The sequence below is a fragment of the Nyctereutes procyonoides genome, unplaced genomic scaffold (genome assembly GCF_905146905.1).
Source record: "Nyctereutes procyonoides isolate TBG_1078 unplaced genomic scaffold, NYPRO_anot_genome, whole genome shotgun sequence".
Taxonomy (NCBI): domain Eukaryota; kingdom Metazoa; phylum Chordata; class Mammalia; order Carnivora; family Canidae; genus Nyctereutes; species Nyctereutes procyonoides.
Window position 1 is genome coordinate 1,063,223 of NW_026575029.1, and position 19,228 is coordinate 1,082,450.

The window sequence follows — 19,228 nt, forward strand, 5'->3', positions numbered from 1 at the left end:
AATGATATGTTCTCAGTTTATTTTCTAGGGTTTACAGTAAAGTGGAATTAGAAGCCCACTACAATGGAAATCAAACATGTTATGAAAATAAATACTATTATTCTAAGATCTATTTCACTGTGTACATGTATTTGTTTATTTTTCCCTAATCCGTATACTCACAGAGAGTGTTTTCTGAAAATATTTTGCCCCAGATTCCTTTCCTATATCAGAGTCAATTCCTATCATTTGTGTATTCTTGTAAATTAATGCAAATAACAGAATGGAATTGAATGTATATTTTTAAATATTAAAATTAGGTGTTTGTGGAAAGTTATTTTGTCTTTTCACTACTTTGTTCATCATTAATGAATCTGTGCCACTTTTTGTAGTTAGTTGTGCCAAGGCTAGTTGGATTTTTGGTATAGCATTTTCCCTTGCAAATTTTGGAACTGCTCCAGGCCAGAGCCTGGATGTTTAAGGAAGAAATGTCAGTAGTCCTCTTGGTGTGTGGTCTCCTAATGAGCTATTTCAGTCCTTCATGCTGCTTCCAACACTCTTGCTAACAGTTGGTTTTAACTTCTAGGCAAAATTTGCATTGTCTGTAGCTCAATGGAATTATATACAGAACATATGAATAAGTCATGAAGAGATTTCCACCAGCAAAGGTTGAAGTGGTGGGTATGAATTCCTATTTCACTGAACTTCACTGGAATCAACATTTATTATCTCATGCGCAAAATGTCTAGTGGAAGATGTGCTGGATTTGGAGTTAAAACGCAAGGTTAGGTTCTGAGTAAACATTTTAGATGTGCCATCTGAGATATGTCACAACTTCTCTAACCTCAATTTTCTAATATTAATGAGAGAGTAAAACTATATAATTTATAGGTTTCTTCTAAAATAATTGAATCTGTAATTCAAATATTCTAGATAAGTTTTTGTCTTTGCAAAGCATTTTGTTGAAATCAATGCAAGCCGTTCTTTATATTCCAGTTTTGGTACCTATCACAGCGGATCCAGAATCAGCAGAGTCACTGTTGGAAAGGGCTATTACGTAGATAGCCTCCCAGATTGAAATATGACTTATTATAATGCGTCATGCCAAAATTAAAAAAAAAGGGGGTTATGAAAGACTCTATGCTGTATGATTATAACAGCTGCTGTTATAAGCATTTTAGAGGAAAGGAGAGAATATATATGTTTTGGTTTTCATGGAAAAAGTATGATTTACAGCTTGGCTTACATATATCATCATCACGCTCACAGCATGTAGCTTAAAAATTTACTATCCAGATCAATAAAATGCTATTGTCTAGAGAGAATTCAATATACTGCATTTTAAGCATTTTGGAATGTGTATACATGTATATACACACAATCTAATGTTTTAAAAAATCAGTTTTACAGAATATGAATATTCACAAATTCTCCTCCTTCCATTAAATAACAAGTTATTTACTTAACACTTGATAATGATGCTGCTCTGTTTTTTGGGGGAGTGGAGGGGTTGGTTGCATCACTACTCTTCATATCTACTATACAACCTAAAATCTTTGTGGGTCTTTCAAGATACTCAATTATCTGGATCTATTTAACCTGCACAGGCTTTTCCCTATTGCTTACCTACCTCCACCTGTTTTTCCAGTCAGTCCTATCTTCTCCTTTCCCATCTGTTCCTTTCCTAATTCCCACCTTCACATCATTGCCAAAAATGTGTTTCCCCTACCCCAAATTACCATCTTCTCTCTTCCTCCACAAACCACACATCTTTTTTAGAGTAATAAATCACTTTACTATGTTTTAAGAATTATACCTTTCCATTACACCAAAAATCAGGCAGTATCCAAACATTGAAAAAGCGAGACTCCTTCAGTAATAAGCACTGCATTCAGTGAACATTACTCAAGACATTTCTCTTTGCCTGTTTGTGCACATACTGGCTGGGTAAAAACACCATCACTAAAGATTCCTCTAGAATTAAAAAAAAAAAATCACTAAGGCCTTATGAGAGACAGACTCATTATTTTTTCAGCCACGTTTCCATTTTAGACATCATGGATTGTTCCAGGGTCTTTTATGAAGCATGCCACACTTGCTCCAGCCCACCATGGTCTCCCTTTTCTTGGGACCCTCATTGCTCTATGACACTGCCTCAACTTTTAGAACTTACTGTGCTCTCACTTTTGTGTGTTTTTATTTCTGATGGAAATGAAACTAGATTTTAGTTTTCCTGATATAAGAGCTTTGTCATATTTCTTTGTAATTTCTCTGTCTCTGCCTCATTCTTGCTTGTCTGTCCCTTAGAAACTCCATACATATTTTTTTGCTGAGCAATTAATAGAATTAAAGAGTATATGTAAGTTTTGTATTTGACATTGGTTTTTGTCATCTCTGCATTCATTCCACTCCTTTCTTTTGAGTAACACCCATTAATGGTCAAATTTCTTAATATAATATAATACCCTGTGCCCAGTAGTCAGTTCTAGAATAGGCATATGAACTCAACTGGTCCAATCAGACTAATGCTTAGGATTCTTCTTTGATGGCTAAGGAAAAGGAAGCTTTGTCTTCTTCTGAATGCTCTAGTATGCAAGGTTAAGGCTTGAAAATGCTGCAGCCTTTTGCCACCACTAAGAAGGTCACACTGAGGAATATGCCAAGAGACAAAGGAAGTTTGTAACAGTATCAGAGAACCTGAGGCTGTGGAGACCAGATTAATCTGAGAAGCCCACACTACCTCTGAATTTGTCCAGTCGCCTGAGCCATAAATTCCGTACATTATTTGAGTCACATTGAATCAGCTTTTTATATATTATTTGAAAATTAGTTCCTCCAAATTGATACTTACATCCCAGTTGATACTTAGCAATGACTTTGCACTTGATAATTCACAGGAAATATAACACAGACAGGCACCTAGCATATTTTTATGTGTTCAAGAGTAAGTTTTGAGAAAATGTAGAACTTATTCCAGTTCATTCTTGTATTTATGAGAGACTGTGTGCATGTGTGTGAAAGAGATTCAGAGGAAGCAATACTATCAGTTGCAAATTATTCTTAAAAACTGTGTTCTTTGAGAAGTAACCTAATTCTAAGGAATAAAATATTTGAGGTCGGTTACTCAAATGATGCTCTTAAAATGACTGGGAGAAGAATCAATTGACTTACTGAGTATTTATAAAATGTAGCTTTTGAACTATAATACTTGTATGCATTATTTGGTAAATATGTTGGTTTAAGAAATTATTTTCTCATTCTTAAATTTGTGTCTGCAAAAGAATAACAGCTTTTTAAGCAGTAGGAGTGACTACTGATAGGCAATTTGTTTCTTTGACTTTCTTTCCCTTGGAAGGTAGGCATTCAATCCCAGGCCAACCACTTCAGATTTTTATGAGTTGTGAAACTACTTTATAACTTAAGGGTGACGGAATTGGCTTTGGGGAGGGAAAAAAAGAAGAGAAATTGAAATGCATTCTAAATGTGGTTGACTACTGCTAAAGGTTCCTGTTGAACATTAGTATGTTGTCCATAAATTAAGGTTTTCAATGTTTTAAAGTCTAAACTATTATTATCATAATGCTCTTCAGGCTTTTAATGGTGATCACAGGGCGTGTTCTAAGTTTTGATCCTAAAAACATTTTGAGGGAGCACAGCTCTCCCAATAGCCTATGGTTCTGGCACAGTTTTAAAGGAAGGAGAAGGTAATCATGGTCCCAGAACTTTACTGCTTGGAACTACTAACAAGTACTTCTAATAAGAGTCACTAAATGGCACCATGTTGGATGAAAACGTAGCTCAATAATCCCTTTCAAAGTAAGTTTTACATGAAGTAAGAAAATTGGAATGTTGCAAAGAGGGAAAATCTGAATATAGAGATGTTCTGCTGATTGAATTAACCCTACTTTTTAATATTCATGTTTAGCAGTCTTTTCATATTGTTGATGCATTCACTAACAATTATTTAATGAAGACCCCCTGTGAACCAGATACTCTTCTAGGGGCTGGATATGAAAGTCACTTCTCTTATGGTGACTGTGGTCTGTCCAGTAAGGGAGCCAGAAAATAAATAAGATGAATAAATATAAAACATAAAGTAGATTAAGGAATAATAAGAACTAAAGGAAAAAAGTAAAAGAAGGAAGAGGAGGAAGAGAATTTAAAGTAGTGGTCTGAATACAGGATGTATGTGATTTTTTTCAAAGAGATGACTAAGGAATATCTCATTAAAAGGTTTCTGAGTGCTTCGCCTGGGTGGCTCAGTGGTTGAGCATCTGCCTTCACCTCAGGGCATGATCTCAAGTGCAGGGATTGAGTGCTGCTCCCTGAGTGGAGTCTGCTTCTCCCTTTCCTGTCTCTGCCTCTTTCTCTGAGTCTCTCATGAATAAATAAGTAGAAATTTTTTTAATATAGTTTCTGAGTAACAGTCTGACAGACAGCAGAAAGCAGCAGTGGGAGTGCCAAGCAAGAGAGCATTTGCAGCAAACAGCATGTGCAAAGGCCCTGAGGCAAGAGTGTGTTTAACAAATAAAAGAGAAAAAAAAAAGTAGAGTAGTAGAAGGTGAGGTCAGAAAGGCAATGAGGACCAAATCTTATAGTTAAGGACAGATGAGAATTTTAACTTTTACTTTGAGTAAATTGAGAAGCCATTGGGTTTCTGCATAATTGGTTCTATCTCTTTTACAATATAAAATAATATTTTCTATTACCTTTACCTTTTTTTTTCTTCCTTGATTACCCTATGGCGTACTCTAGCCTTTTTTTTTTTTAAAGATTTTATTTATTTATTCGAGAGAGAGAGAGAGAGAGGCAGAGACACAGGCAGAGGGAGAAGCAGGCTCAATGCCGGGAGCCAGACGTGGGACTCGATCCTGGGACTCCAGGATCCCGCCCTGGACCAAAGGCAGGCGCCAAACTGCTGAGCCACCCAGGGATCCCCCCTATGGTGCCTTTTATTTTTAACTGGAAAACTCAGAATATGACATTTGTATCTCAGGAGCTTTTCACATTTCTGTTGATGTCACTTGAAGGATTGTCTTTTAGCAACTTTTGGAATTTATGGCAGATAATTTCCTTCTGGAGTGATGAAATTGCTCTATATCTTGATTGGGATGGTGGTTATACGAATTTAAATATTTATCAAGACTTACTGAAATGCACACTTAAGATCTATGCATAGATATGTATTTTTACCTCAATAAGAAAAGATTTAAAAAAGTAACCTGTAAATTTTATGTTATACTTTTTCCTAAAATGAATAATATGTACTGGAAATACTAAAACACCAGTAAAAGAAATAGAAAATAGAAATAAAACTATTCATTTTCATTAATCCAAATTTTGTGTACTTAAGCCTAATATTACAAATCAAAATAACATCATTAAATGCCAGTGTGTCATTTATAGTATTAGTATTGGGTTTTACTTTTTTGTCAGAAGTAGCATTTTAAATACTACCAGTATACTCATTTTATGAGATTTTTGCAAATATTATTATAAATATAAAAATTATAAACCGTCATTAAAATATAAATATTATAATAATCACAAATATTATACATATAACAAATAATATTACCTATTGGTTTTTTACTTGAGTTATAATATTAATGATGAAGTAGAACAGCACATATTATAGTTTTATTTATTTATTTATTTATTTATTTATAATTATTTTTTTAAAGATTTAATTTATTCATGAGAGACACATTGAGAAGCAGAGACACAGGCAAAGGGAGAAGCAGGCTCCATTCAGGGAGCCTCATATGGGACTTGATCCTGGGACTCTGGGAACATGCCCTGAGCCAAAGGCATCGCTCAACCACTGAGCCACCCAGGCGTTCCTATAGCATTTATTTCTTTATGATTTTAAAGTATGATTCTAAATAACCAATACAATTCCTTTAAATAGTGGTGCCATTATATGTTCTTCAGTTCTACTTAAAACCATCAATTTGGTCCCATTACAATTTTAACCAATACTTTACATTTTAGAATAGGTGACTGAGGCCAAAGACACAGTCTCTTAAACTTATGAAACAAATTATTAATATTATTATCAAAAGGGAAATAAGGATTTTACTCTCCCAGCACCATGTCTGTCATTGCCTACAAGTAAAGTATGATCAATAGCATTTATGTATTGCAGAATACTAACAAGCCTTTAGTAAGCACAGCATGAGGTTGTGAGATGTTATTTACCTTTCTTTTCTTAAGATTTTATTTATTTGTGAGAACATGAGGGAGGGGAGGAGCAGAGGTGATAAGGGAGGGGCAAGCAGACTCTACACTGAGTGCAGAGCCCCACATGTGGCTTAATCCCGGGACTCTGAGATCATGACCTGAGCCAAAATCAAGAGTCAGAAGCTCAATGGACTGAGCCAGTGGGGGGTCCTGTTATTTGCCTTTAAATAGGTATAATCCTCACAGTAATGTTTCTATAATGTGATAGAGGAAGCACTCTTTTTTGGAATTATCTGGGGACAAAAGACAAATTGTGACAACTATTTTTATTGCAATGATTTCATGTATCATCATTTTAATTACCTAGGTAATTTTTAATGGCATATTTTAATGTAGTAAAAATGAAATCAGCTAGAAAGAAATTTAAAAAATGAATAAAAATATGAAAAGGTGAGCTATATAGAAAGAAGTAAGATCTGATAGAATAAATAACCAGGAATTATTTTCAAATGTAGATGACTTTACAATGTTTAAATCTATATATATGAAGGGACACCTAGATGGCTCAGTGGTTGAGCGTCTGCCTTAGGCTCAATGCGTGACCCTGGGATCCCGGATAGAGTCCCACACCAGGCTCCTTGGATGAAGACTGCTTCTCCCTCTGCTTATGTCTCTGCTTCTCTGTATCTCCCATGAATAAATAAATAAAATCTTAAAAAAAAATCTATATATATGAAGACCAAATTGCTATGAGGGAAAAGAAAATAACCCGTAAAAGCAGGTCACATTAGCAACTGTATTCTCGAAAATTTCCATGAGTCCTATATCGTAGAATATTTTTTTTATCGTAGAATATTTTATGATCATTTCAGATTTCTTTTTTTTTTTTTTTAATTTATTTATGATAGTCACAGAGAGAGAGAGAGAGGCAGAGACACCGGCAGAGGGAGAAGCAGGCTCCATGCACCGGGAGCCCGACGTGGGACTCAATCCCGGGTCTCCAGGATCGTGCCCTGGGCCAAAGGCAGGCGCCAAACCGCTGCGCCACCCAGGGATCCATCATTTCAGATTTCTTATTTTTTAGAAAGCATATTATAAAGTCTATCTGTCATAAATTTAAATAAATTAATTGCCATACCCAAAAGGAAGCTTTCAACTTGAAACAATGGATTTTGTCACATAAAAAATAAATCCTTTTTAGCTTTAATAGTGATATTACTACCCATATTTCTCTGCTAAAGAGCATTCAAAAATAATTTTTAAAATATTTTATTTATTTATTTATTTTTAATTCATTTATGATAGTCACAGAGAGAGAGAGGCAGAGACACAGGCAGAGGGAGAAGCAGGCTCCCTATTGGGAGCCCGATGCAGGACTCTCTCCTAGGACCCTGGGATCACCACCTTAGCTAAAGGCAAATGCTCAACCACTGAGCTACCCAGTTGCCCTCCAAATTAATAAGTTATAAAAGCCTACAGCAAAATGTTTAGATGCATTGAGCATTGCCAGATCTGGTATGTTTTCTTTAAGTGATATGTTTTTCATAAGGTCTATATTCTTGGATGGGACCAAAGTATGTGCCCTATTTACATTTAAATTGCATAATACATTTGATTTCCTACAGTCCTGGCAACCATTAGCATCTTTTAATCCAGAGTATTTTCATCTTGTTAGAAAACTGATATTTTCAGTGAATTATTTTATCTGAGAATTTTGTTTAGTTTCTCACACTTTATTACAAAATAAACCCAACTTATGAAATAACACTGACTTTTTCAAGGACATTATGTGCTGTTTATTGCAAATATCTTCCCATTTTAAGCTCATATCAAGTAATATATAAAGAAAGAAAACTGAAAGTAAGGTTGTAGGCATGAAAGTCACATTTCTTGACAGATTTTTAACTTCGCCTCTTAATCTTAATGTGAGCTAAATGATAACAATTCTCATTGCAGGTATTATGTTACCATTTGAGTGCCTTTTTTTCCTGGTAAATGTTTGAAAGTGTTAATGATAACACTGATCAGTAGCTGAGGGGGCTTCATAATGGACACAGGTTGTCTGGAGCTCGGTTGTAAATCTCATACAAGAGACAGCTCCTCAGCTGGCCAGTGACTCATTCTTCAGACTTATATTGTCTGTTTCCAGCATTTCCAAACATTTTATTCAAGGTGGTATCTTTAATGATGCTTGTGTGTCTAATGTGGGACAGATGCTGGGGGCGGGGGGGAAGTGATCTCAATTGGTCCCTCAAGCCTATCTTGGAAAATTAAAAGGAATGTGTTATATTAGTGGACATCTGAAGTTGGCATTCAGTTTTCTAAGGATGTTAGCATGAAGTATGGTATTTTTATTTCACAGTAATTTTGGGGTAATTACTGTTTGACAGTTCAATTATATTGTAGCTGGTAGTGTTATTATATAGACAATTTACTGAAAGATTTGTAAGCAACTTTAATATTTTGGAAATCAAAAATACTAAGGTTTTATAAATATAGTGCTTATCAGGGAACCACTATCATTAAATAACTGGCCATTGACCTGAATATACCCAACTCTTTCAGATATATTATTATAAAAAGAGCACCAATGGAGATAGCAGTTGAGAACATGAACATCAGAATGAAACTTCTTAATTTTATTTTCTAAAAGAAACTCTTCTTAGCTATGTAAGTTTGATCAAGCACCCTATCCTCTCCATGTCTCGGTGTGTTTATCTATTAAATAAAATAACTGTAGTCAACTCTTAAGTTTGTTATGAAGACTAAATTAAGTGATGGAGGAATTATATAAACCATACAACCTAATAGCAATAAATTATTATTAAATAAATAGCATGTATTCTTGTATTCCTTAATGCTTTAAAAGAATAAGCTTCATATTCATTTATCCTGATAGTTTTTAGACAGCTATTAAATAAATAGTATGCATACCTTTATTTCTTAATACTTAAGAAGAATAAACTTTATATCCATTCATCATTATAGTATTTTGACAAATATATAGCTTGGATTAACTCTAATAACTTCGTCTCAATGATTTATGTCCTTCAAAATTAAATTACATTTCAAGAGTGACTTTAGGAAGCATTTATCCTTCCAAGATTCCTGGAAACATCTGTTATAAGAAAAGCTGGGATAAATCCACTCTTTCTCTCTCTAATTTCCTCTTTACCAGCACTATTACCACACTATAAGTTTTACATATAAAACCTATTAATTTTATATTATATATGATAGATTTGTTTAAAGAATGAATTGAATTATATAACTAACATCTACCTATATTTATTTTATTCAATTATTTAAATTATTATTTAAAACATAAATTGAATTTTCCACATGCTTGCTCAAACACCGATAATGTAAAATGGTATTACCTTTCCCCATGCATGTAGTCAAGTACTGAAACAGCCCAGTAAAACTTTAATACACGATTTTTATACGAAATATGATTTAACTGCTGTGAATGAGTTTTCTGAAAATTTGGTTCTTCAAAAGATTGTTAATTTAGTGGAAGAATCGTCATCATCAATGATAGGTCCAGAGGGACCTCCAGAAGGAATTCTCCCCTGAGGAAGCTGATAGTTGTCCTTCCTGGCATATCCCCTGAGCTTGAAACTGCTTGCTAATGAAGAGCTTACAGATCTTTTCCAGGTCATTCTAATGTTCAAATCCATCCTTCCATAAAGTTTGATTTTGGGCTAGCCAGTTGATAATTTAGTGCACTTGTCAAACATTTTTGCCGATTCTTATCATTCATCTTTCCTGGAGGTCTCTCATCTTCTCCAGTGGCCTTCGTACTAAATGTATAAGATGCATAAGATTTAATTTAGGACTCTGATGGCATCTGTGCTTCTCATCTTCATTGGCTGTATTTCTTAACCTCCTTGACTACCTGCTCACTATTGTCCTTGTTCAAAGAGCCTTTGTTGAGGGTAATTATAATTATCTCTTTATTTACTATAATCTTATCTGCCACAGACACCATTAGGGGTACCACAGGTATTAAGATCAAAGGTGATTTCAATCTGAGGAATGCCATGTGGCTCATAGGAATGCCTGTGATATCCAACTTTCCAGGTAAGTTTTTTTTCTTTATTATTGCCTTCCCATCTTCATAAATCCAAAAGGTTGTTAGGATAGAAAGTGAAAGTCTAAGTCTTTTTTTTTTTTAAGGTTTTTATTTATTTGAGAGACTGTGTACACTAATGTGAGACAGCAGGAGCAGGGGTGAAGGGGAGAGAGAGAGAGGGAGAAGAAGCAGGCTCCCAGCTGAGCAGGGAGCCTGATGTAAGACTCCATCCTGGGATCCTGGGATCATGACCTGAGCTGAAGGCAGACACTTAACCAACTGAGCTACCCAGGTCTTGTGTGTGTGTGTGTGTGTGTGTGTGTGTGTGTGTGTGTGTGTGTAAAGAGGTCATTGTGTTTGTTAAGAATTACTGTGCCTTTATTATTACTTTCAGTACCAATGAAACATAAGTGACCCTTGGAGACAAAGAATACTAACATTTTCTGATTTATCTCCTGACACCTTGGCTTCCTGGGCAGCTGCTCCATCAAAAAACAGTTATTGGGTTTATGATCTTGTTTAATCATTTGTCATTGAAGAAGTCCTACAGAAGATTCTGAGATTTGGGAACACACATTGTGCCTCAATAATGACTTGTCAAACATAAAGCTTTCTTTACAGTGATCAAGTTGGTAGGCTTCATGTCAGCTCAATTCTCCAAAAAGTGCATGGGTAATTTAGATTTATTCATATATGAACTCTATCTCAATACTGGTTTGAGTGTTACTTGAGTACTTTAGCATGTTCACACACTGTACAGATGACAGAAACACTTTTGTCTCAATGATGTCCTTTTAAACTTTCACTTGAACTTGGTGATGAAATAAACCATTTGCTTGTTTACTCAAGAATGTACCTAATTGTAGAGTTGATTTTAAATATTTCAATCTTACTAGTAAGGATGAACACATAAAGATGCTATTTTCCAGGTCAAAGATCAGTACACTTTGTTTGGCCTCAGTATCTTGCCCAAACCTTATGTAATAGCAAACACAGTTGGCTCATAGATGATTTCAGTCACAATGAAACCAGCAACCCTAAAAATATTTTTATATACCAAGAATCATTAAGGTAAGTGATTTTGTGATGATGATGATAGGATACTGAAGTTTTCTTCATCTTTTGTCAAAATCATAGAAATCTTCCTTGGAATGATGCTTTAGTTGTGTCCTTTGTACTCCACCTGGAACTGACCCTATGACATATCATTCACCACCATGAATAGCTAGTGTTTCTTATTTAAATGAGAAACCACCTAACCAAATTTACATTTACACATATGCTTGTCTTCAAATATTCTGTTGGTGGGATAATTGCAACATGATTCTTCTTAGCAACACTAAATCATTCTCTGACAATGAGGCAATATGACTTTGAATTGTCTAATTTCCCTGTTCAATGGCAGTGATCCTCACTTTTCTGTGTTGGAAAACACCTGTCTAGAAATAGACAGTTTTGAGGTTGTTGTCAACTGCTGGCATCTTGAATGTATTTGCCAAGGAGAATAGACTTGGCTCACAGGAGAAAGAAGTAGAGAAGATATTGGGGCTAATGTCCTATTTAATTAATTGAAGATGATTTTAAAATATAAAATGGAAAAATTCAAGAACAAGCTATTCAAGTTGTAATCAGACTCTTGAATTATACTAAACCCTATTCTGATGAAGAAGTTAAGTGGAAAGGGCTGTGTATCTACCAGGCTGAGAAAGGAGATGGAGGTGACAGACTCATTATTAGAGACTCTATCAGATGTCTTTTGTAGGTCCTGTGCACTATGCTAGTATTCCTGTTAAGTAAATACCACTAGTTTGCTAAAATTATCATAATTATTCTGAGGTTGAAACTAACTTTAGATTTTTATTCACTGAATTTACTAACATCTCATTTTTTTCTGAAAATTCTTTGAAGTTGCAGCTAATTTTAAACTTGATTTTTAATTATTTATTTGGTGATCTCTGAGGATGGTGTGGTTCTTTTGCTTGTTTGCTTGGTTGTTTGTTTTTTAAAAGGTCACATACTCACTGACAGTCTTCCCATTGAGAGCTGGGGAGTCTATGTCACCTGCCTTTGAATCTGAGTGGGCTGGTGAGTTTCAACCAACAGAGTATAGCAGAAATCACGTTAGATCTTTTTTGAGGGTGCTTTAAAAATCACCAGTTGTACACCTGAAACTATTGGTACATTATGTGTCAGCTATACTTAGAATGAAAGAAAGAAAGAAGGAAAGAAAGAAAGAAAGAAAGAAAAAGAAGGAACAAAGGAAGGGATTGTAGAGAAGTAGTTTACATTTACTATTGGGTGTTGTAAGAATTTTTCATAAATTATCTCGTTTTTTTCCCTAAAAACAAAACAAGCAAAAACATGTAATATCCTTCTGCTTCCCTTGGAATTTTCACTGTGAGGGGAATCAGTTGCTGGGCAAGAAGTACAAATGCTTGAGATGAACAGATTAGAGAGAACATACATAGATGGTCCAGTTGAGATTCTCCCTCAGGGCCTGGTATGCCAGCCATCCCTACCAAAATGCTGAACATTTGATTGACACTGTCGTGCACCCTCTAGACTATCCCATCTACTAGCTAAGTACCACTAAATGGCCTTAGTTGAGGCCATAAACAAAATAATCACCCCAATCTCTAACCTACCACACAATCCATATGGTATTATAAATTACTTATTGTTTAAAGCTACTAAGTCTTGAGGTAATTTGGTATGCAGTAATTGTGACTAAAAGATGGAAGATGTCATTTCTCTCTTTTTGAAGTTATGAAGGTAGCACTGAGAAATTTGGAGGCAGAACACAAATACTATTAGTTGAGAAATGCTTTCCTTCCATTTAAATTATTGTCTTTTTGTGTGATGTTGCTAGGACAATACTTTATTTTTATTTTGGTATATATCTTAAGAACTGAAAAATATAATCAAACTGAATTTCAAAATTTTGGATATTTACAAAGATATTAGCCCGAGAAACCTAATACTATCAATTTTGCAGATTTAATGGATCAAATATTAATACTTTCCAGTATGGATATTTTGCATGTTATGAATAAAGTATGAACTGTGATATTAACAGGTATAAAAGTTTTAGTTGGTAATATTTATTAATCTTATAGCATTAATCACATTGAAATCTGACATTTTTCTATTTAGAAATTGGAACTTTGCTGTATTTCTAGATTAGGTAAGCCATTTTGAAATGTAATTGAGTCACCTCATCAAATACTGAGAGCTATCGCCTGGCAACTGAGATACTTGGAACAAGTCAGTGCAGTCTGACAGCATGATATTCTTTTATACTTATTGATAACTTAGACCATGGGGATATCAAAGCAGTGTGTGTACCAGCTTTAGTTTAAAACAAATGCATTTAGTTAAATAGTAATTTGTAATTTTCAAAAAGCCTATTTTTTCCTCCCCCATAATTCAGTTACTGGATATGTAGAGCTATCCAAAAGGAAACAACAGGATAGCTCTACATATCAGAGTTGGAGCCTCAGAATGTTCAGTATGACCCTATCTAAGCAAATTTTTAAAATTCTGTATTAGATTTATAAGTTTTTTTTTAATTTTATAAATTAATTTTTATTGGTGTTCAATTTACCAACATACAGAATAACACCCAGTGCTCATCCCGTCAAGTGTACCCCTCAGTGCCCGTCACCCATTCACCCCCACCCCCCGCCCTCCTCTCCCTCCACCACCCCTAGTTCATTTCCCAGAGTTAGAAGTCTTTATGTTCTGTCTCCCTTTCTGATATTTCTCACACATTTCTTCTCCCTTCCCTTATATTTATAAGTTTTTAAAGTAGATTTACAAGATTTATAAGTTTTAACCTCCTCAAAGGAGTTACTCCAGCTGTGGTTCCTTCTGAAATTTAATATTTTCCTTCTTACCTGAATTCATCTAATCAGCATACAAGGGGAAAAAAGTCTTCCATTATAAAAATAAAAACAAAAACAAAAAAGACACTCTCCCTTTATGCTCCATCTTCACTTGGCTATTTTCCATTCTTCTACTCCCCTTTAAAACAATTCTCTGCCTCAAACTCCTTTCTTCTTGTTCTCCTTGAAGACTGCAATCAGCTGAGTATGTGCTCCACTTCCCTGAAACCATCCTCAAGATCACCGTTGACTTTCACATTGCTAAAGTCAATGATCACTTTTCAGTTGTCTTCTTATTCTTCCTATCAGCGGCAATTGATGCATCTGATTGCTTTCTTCTATTGAGTTTCTTTTCTTTTCTTTTCTTTTCTTTTCTTTTCTTTTCTTTTTCTTTTTTCTTTTTTTTTTTTTAACTTGCCTTTATGGAATCCACAACCTCTTGGTTTCCCTTTCACCTCTTTGGCTACTTATTTTCAGTCTCTGCTGGTTTAACTTCTGTTATACTTCTTTCCTCTAACATCTTCCATTCTCTCTTGACACTCACTACATAAACAGCTTCTAATATGACTTTGATATTGATGAATCCCAAAGTTTGTATCTTTAACTGGATGTCTCCAATCAGCTCCATGGTTGTGTATCCAGTTGCTTACTCGACATTTAAGCTGGGTGTCCCAAATAATTCTTTATCTCATAAAGTCTAAAACTTAACTCTTGATTCTCTTCCCTTTCCTTTTTCCAATTTATATGCATCGATAACTTCCATTTTATTGAAGAAAGTTTGTCTCATAATGCCATTTATGGGTTTGGAAATTGCAAAGATTGAATGACTTTTACTTTGCAGGTGTCTATCGATATTCTACCGACAGTGACCATTTTGTATATATGTAATCCTTTGTTTTCCTCTGTCTATATGAGAGTGAGAAAAAAATTCTAGTCTAAAAAATATTACATCCATATATTTTGAAAGTTGTGTAAGACATACATAGATTATTTTATTTGATCATTTCTAAACTATTAACGATTGGAAAAAACACTTTTAGACTCTTATTTTTCAATAACAATAGTAGACTAAGTTACATGATTTCTCTAAGGTCACTAGCATTATGTCACTGAAAAGACAAACCCATTTCCTTTTAACCCTACTTTTGTGGGTTTTTTTAAATAATAAACACTTCATATATTTGACTTTTGAATTACTAATGCATAGAAATTTCAGGGGCTTCACAAAATTCTCATAAACTGTTTAAAAATTTTCACCATAAGATGATCACTTCTTTATTTTATAAAGGAAAATGAGGTTAGTTTGATCTAATTTGCATATATTTATTTATTTTTGTGGAGGAGTTCATATTGACTGCTAGCGATCACAATCTTTCTAAATATTCATTGCCCATCCATTTAAAAATTCATTCCAGAATTTTCCCAAAGATCAACTTCAAGTTTATCAACTGATAATGATCATAATTCAATTTTTAAAAAATTCTCATAAACTTTTGAGTATGAAATTCTCTTATTGTATCTGCTTCTCTACTTTTAAAAATTCTATTGCCTTAATCTATTTGTATATTTCTGCATGTAAGTTAACTCTCTCAACTATTGGAGTATGATCTAATAATGTGTAGGATCATTACTTACCCACTGAACTGCTTTAAAAATTGTTGGTTCTTGTTGAACATTTTCTTTTCTGAATAAATCCTGGAAGCAGTTGTCAAATCACATAAAAAATTCTATTGGGAATACAATTGGGCTTTGTACTGAATTTATATTTTAATTTGTAGAGATTTGACAGTTTTTTCTCAACCAGAAAATGGTATATTTCTCTATTTATCCAAGCATTGAGCATGTCTTTTCATAGTTTTTAAGTAATCTTTATATTTTTATGATGTTTATAATTTTCTTAATATTGTTTATCTTATTTATGTTGGGCTTAGTACCCCTCTTCCATTTTTAAAAATCGTGATTGCTGATGTCAATGGGGTTATTTCATCACATTATCCAATTAGTTTTGTTATACCAGAGGAAATTATGTATTTGTACATGTTGATCTAATATCTGATCACTTTCCTAACCTAAAGTCCTACAAGTTTTTCAGTTAATTATCTTAAAATTTCTAGGCATACAATTTTAACATAAACAAATATGGTTTTGCCTTTTCCCTTGTTTTATTTTAATTTTTCGTCTTATTGCATTGTCTACTTCAGTGATATAGTAACCAATAGCATCTTTGTCTATTCCTGACTTTAATGGAAAAGTTTAAAATATTGCATCATTATGTGTCACGGTTTGTAAGTTTCTTTTAGATCGCCTTTATCAAGTTAAATACAATTCCTCTATGTCTTTTAATCTTTCTCTCAATTTTCATGTCATTTTTATTATGTACATTCTAAGAGAATGCTTCAGCTCAATTTCATGGTTTATTAACTTGATTTTCAACTCTGTTCAATTCTTTTCTGCCCTGTTAATTTTTATTTTAATTTTATAAATAAGGATTTTATTATTAAAGAAATATTTTTTATTTCTTTTTTATAATAATGTTAATCAGCTTTTAATTTTTATTCATTTTTAAAAATGTTATTTATTTATTCATGAGACACACAGAGAGAGGCAGAGACATAGGCAGAAGGAGAATCAGGCTCCCCACAAGGAGCCTGATGTGAGATTCGATCCCAGAACCCCAGGATCACGACCTAAGCCAGAGGCAGATGCTCAACCACTGAGCCACTCAGGCATCCTGAGTCTGTTTTATAAAAATAGGTATCCTGGAATCTCAGCAAGGATTCTAATTATGCTTATATTAGTAGTTTCATTTTTTTTTCCTAATGCCTTCTACCTTAGATTCTTGTTTTTTATTAACTTTGGTGCTTTTTTCCCACAATATTACTTTTCCCCAAATGTTGATGATTTTTGTTGTTATCTTTACCTTTAAATGACTAAATGATAAATATGATTTCTTCAGACTAAGTAAAATGTCTTTATGACAGTGAAAGCAGGTTTTTATTATGAAAGCATCTTTGATTCATTCAGTATCAACAAAACATACTCTTGCTCTTCTTTGTGATAGGCATAACTTCTCTGGGCTTCAGGTTCTCATTGGTAAAATGAAAATAATACCTATTCATCAATATATAAGAAAAATAATGAATATAACTAAGTAAACTTGAAGGTAAGCACCCAATACATGGAATGAGCAAGGAAAAGTTGAATTCTACTAGTTTTAAAAACACAGGATTAATTACATTTTTGGGATTAATACTGAAAAGTATTTCCTCTGTTTAGGAAATAGAATGAGTGCCATGACCCTATATGATACTGTGAAACACTGTTCCGAATGATCTCAGGTTTTTCATAGCTACTGTTAATAAGGCTTTATCATACTACAGCACTTAAGAAACTCTATGACTTTATTTGTTTATTTTGTCTCATTTCAGCAACTGTTTTACAAATGCTTATGTTATATCAGGCATTGTTCTCACCACCTTAAATCTATGACTTTTTGTAATCCTTATAAAAACCATGTAATACAGGAACTATTGCTGACCCTAACTTACAGGTGAGGATTCGGAAGCAAAGAGGGTTTAATTAATTTGACCACTGTTACACTTTAGTTCATGATAGTGTGATATAATGTGTTATTCATTATATCATATGCCCAAATAATGAAATGAGATATTTATAAATCATTTTAAGGTAAGTCTAGCTCACATATGACCACAGTATTATTGCCAACAACAACAACAACAATGATAATAGTAGCTATTGTAAATATTCACTTATTTAGTAACATGCATGTCTTCCCTCTAGACTCTACTGACTGTAGATATACCATATTCATCACTGCATCCCCAGAATCTAGTTCAATGCATGATAGTAAATATTATTTAAATGAGTGGCTACTCAGGTGAGGAATCTGTGTTAAGTTAGTGAATTGATCTAGCCATTACCTCTAAATTCTCAAAGGATGTCACTGAAATTACAGTAAAAATGTGAAAAAACAAACTTTACAAAGACCGAGAGGATACCAAAATAGAAGAAGAGAATGTCAAAGGTAAAAACAATTGTTGTAAATAGTAATTTATTTGGGATACCAGAAAATGTTGAAAGCTATCATCTTACCAGTGGACAAAAGGAAAAGGGGAGATGGAAAACCAGGAGGCCAGGCAATGTCCATCACAGATCTTAACTAGCTGTCAGAAAACAGAAGAACCAGCATCTTGGACACAGGTTGGTTGATAGGTTGAAAAATTTGGATACACCAAAAATTTCGAGAACTTAGGTCTTTAGATCTCTAGGCCACCCTTACTCCCAGACAGCTATCACTGAGCCTCATGTGTAGATTAGAGAATTATTCTCTGAAGGATTTGAAGCTAAATAATTTGGGACTCAGGGAGGACTTAGTTTAATTCTTCCTATAGTGAGTATCAGAGGCCAGACTTACAGCCCCATCCTGGAGATAAAAGATATTTATTAGTAAATTAACCTCTCCAAGAGACAACACAAAAAGATACTGCTGGTTGTGATTCCTCAAGAATCATGGTTTAAATTTTACTGAACTTATCTGTAGAGACGCTCACTGTTTTATAGCCTGTCTTTTAAATCTAGAAGTTCATATTCATTTTTTGTTATCTTATTATTAAATATAAAGTGAAGCCAAGAAGTGCAAGATTTTTTAGGAAAGTTTCAAACATGAAAGACAACCAAACCAAAAAAAAAAAAAAAAAAACAAAAAACCTAATAAAGAGCAGTGGGATGCCTGGGTGGCTCAGTCAGTTTAACTTCTGCCTTCAGCTCAGGTCATGATTTCAGGGTTCTGGGATTGAGCCCCACATCAGGCTCCCTGCTCAGTGGCAAGCCTGGTTCTACCTTTCCCTCTGCCTACTGTTCCCCCTGCTTGTGACTGAAAAATCTTTAAAAATAAATTAATAAAGAGCAGTCAATTATGATTGTGATATTTCAAGGAGAGGAAGGAAACCTAAAAATAGACACATTCAGAGTTATTGAAAGAAAAAAGGAAAATATTGCAATTAAAATCATGCAATTAAAACAAGACATACTTTATAAAAGAAACATATAATTAGTTATTTGTATATATTATATATAGTTATGTGCA

The 19,228-nt window shown here is 33.9% G+C and overlaps 1 pseudogene; it reads left to right on the top strand.

Annotated features, from left to right (window-relative positions):
- Positions 1-720: 720 nt before the first annotated feature.
- LOC129503536 (UPF0711 protein C18orf21-like) overlaps positions 721-19,228 on the top strand; it is a 65,361-nt pseudogene continuing 46,853 nt past the window's right edge.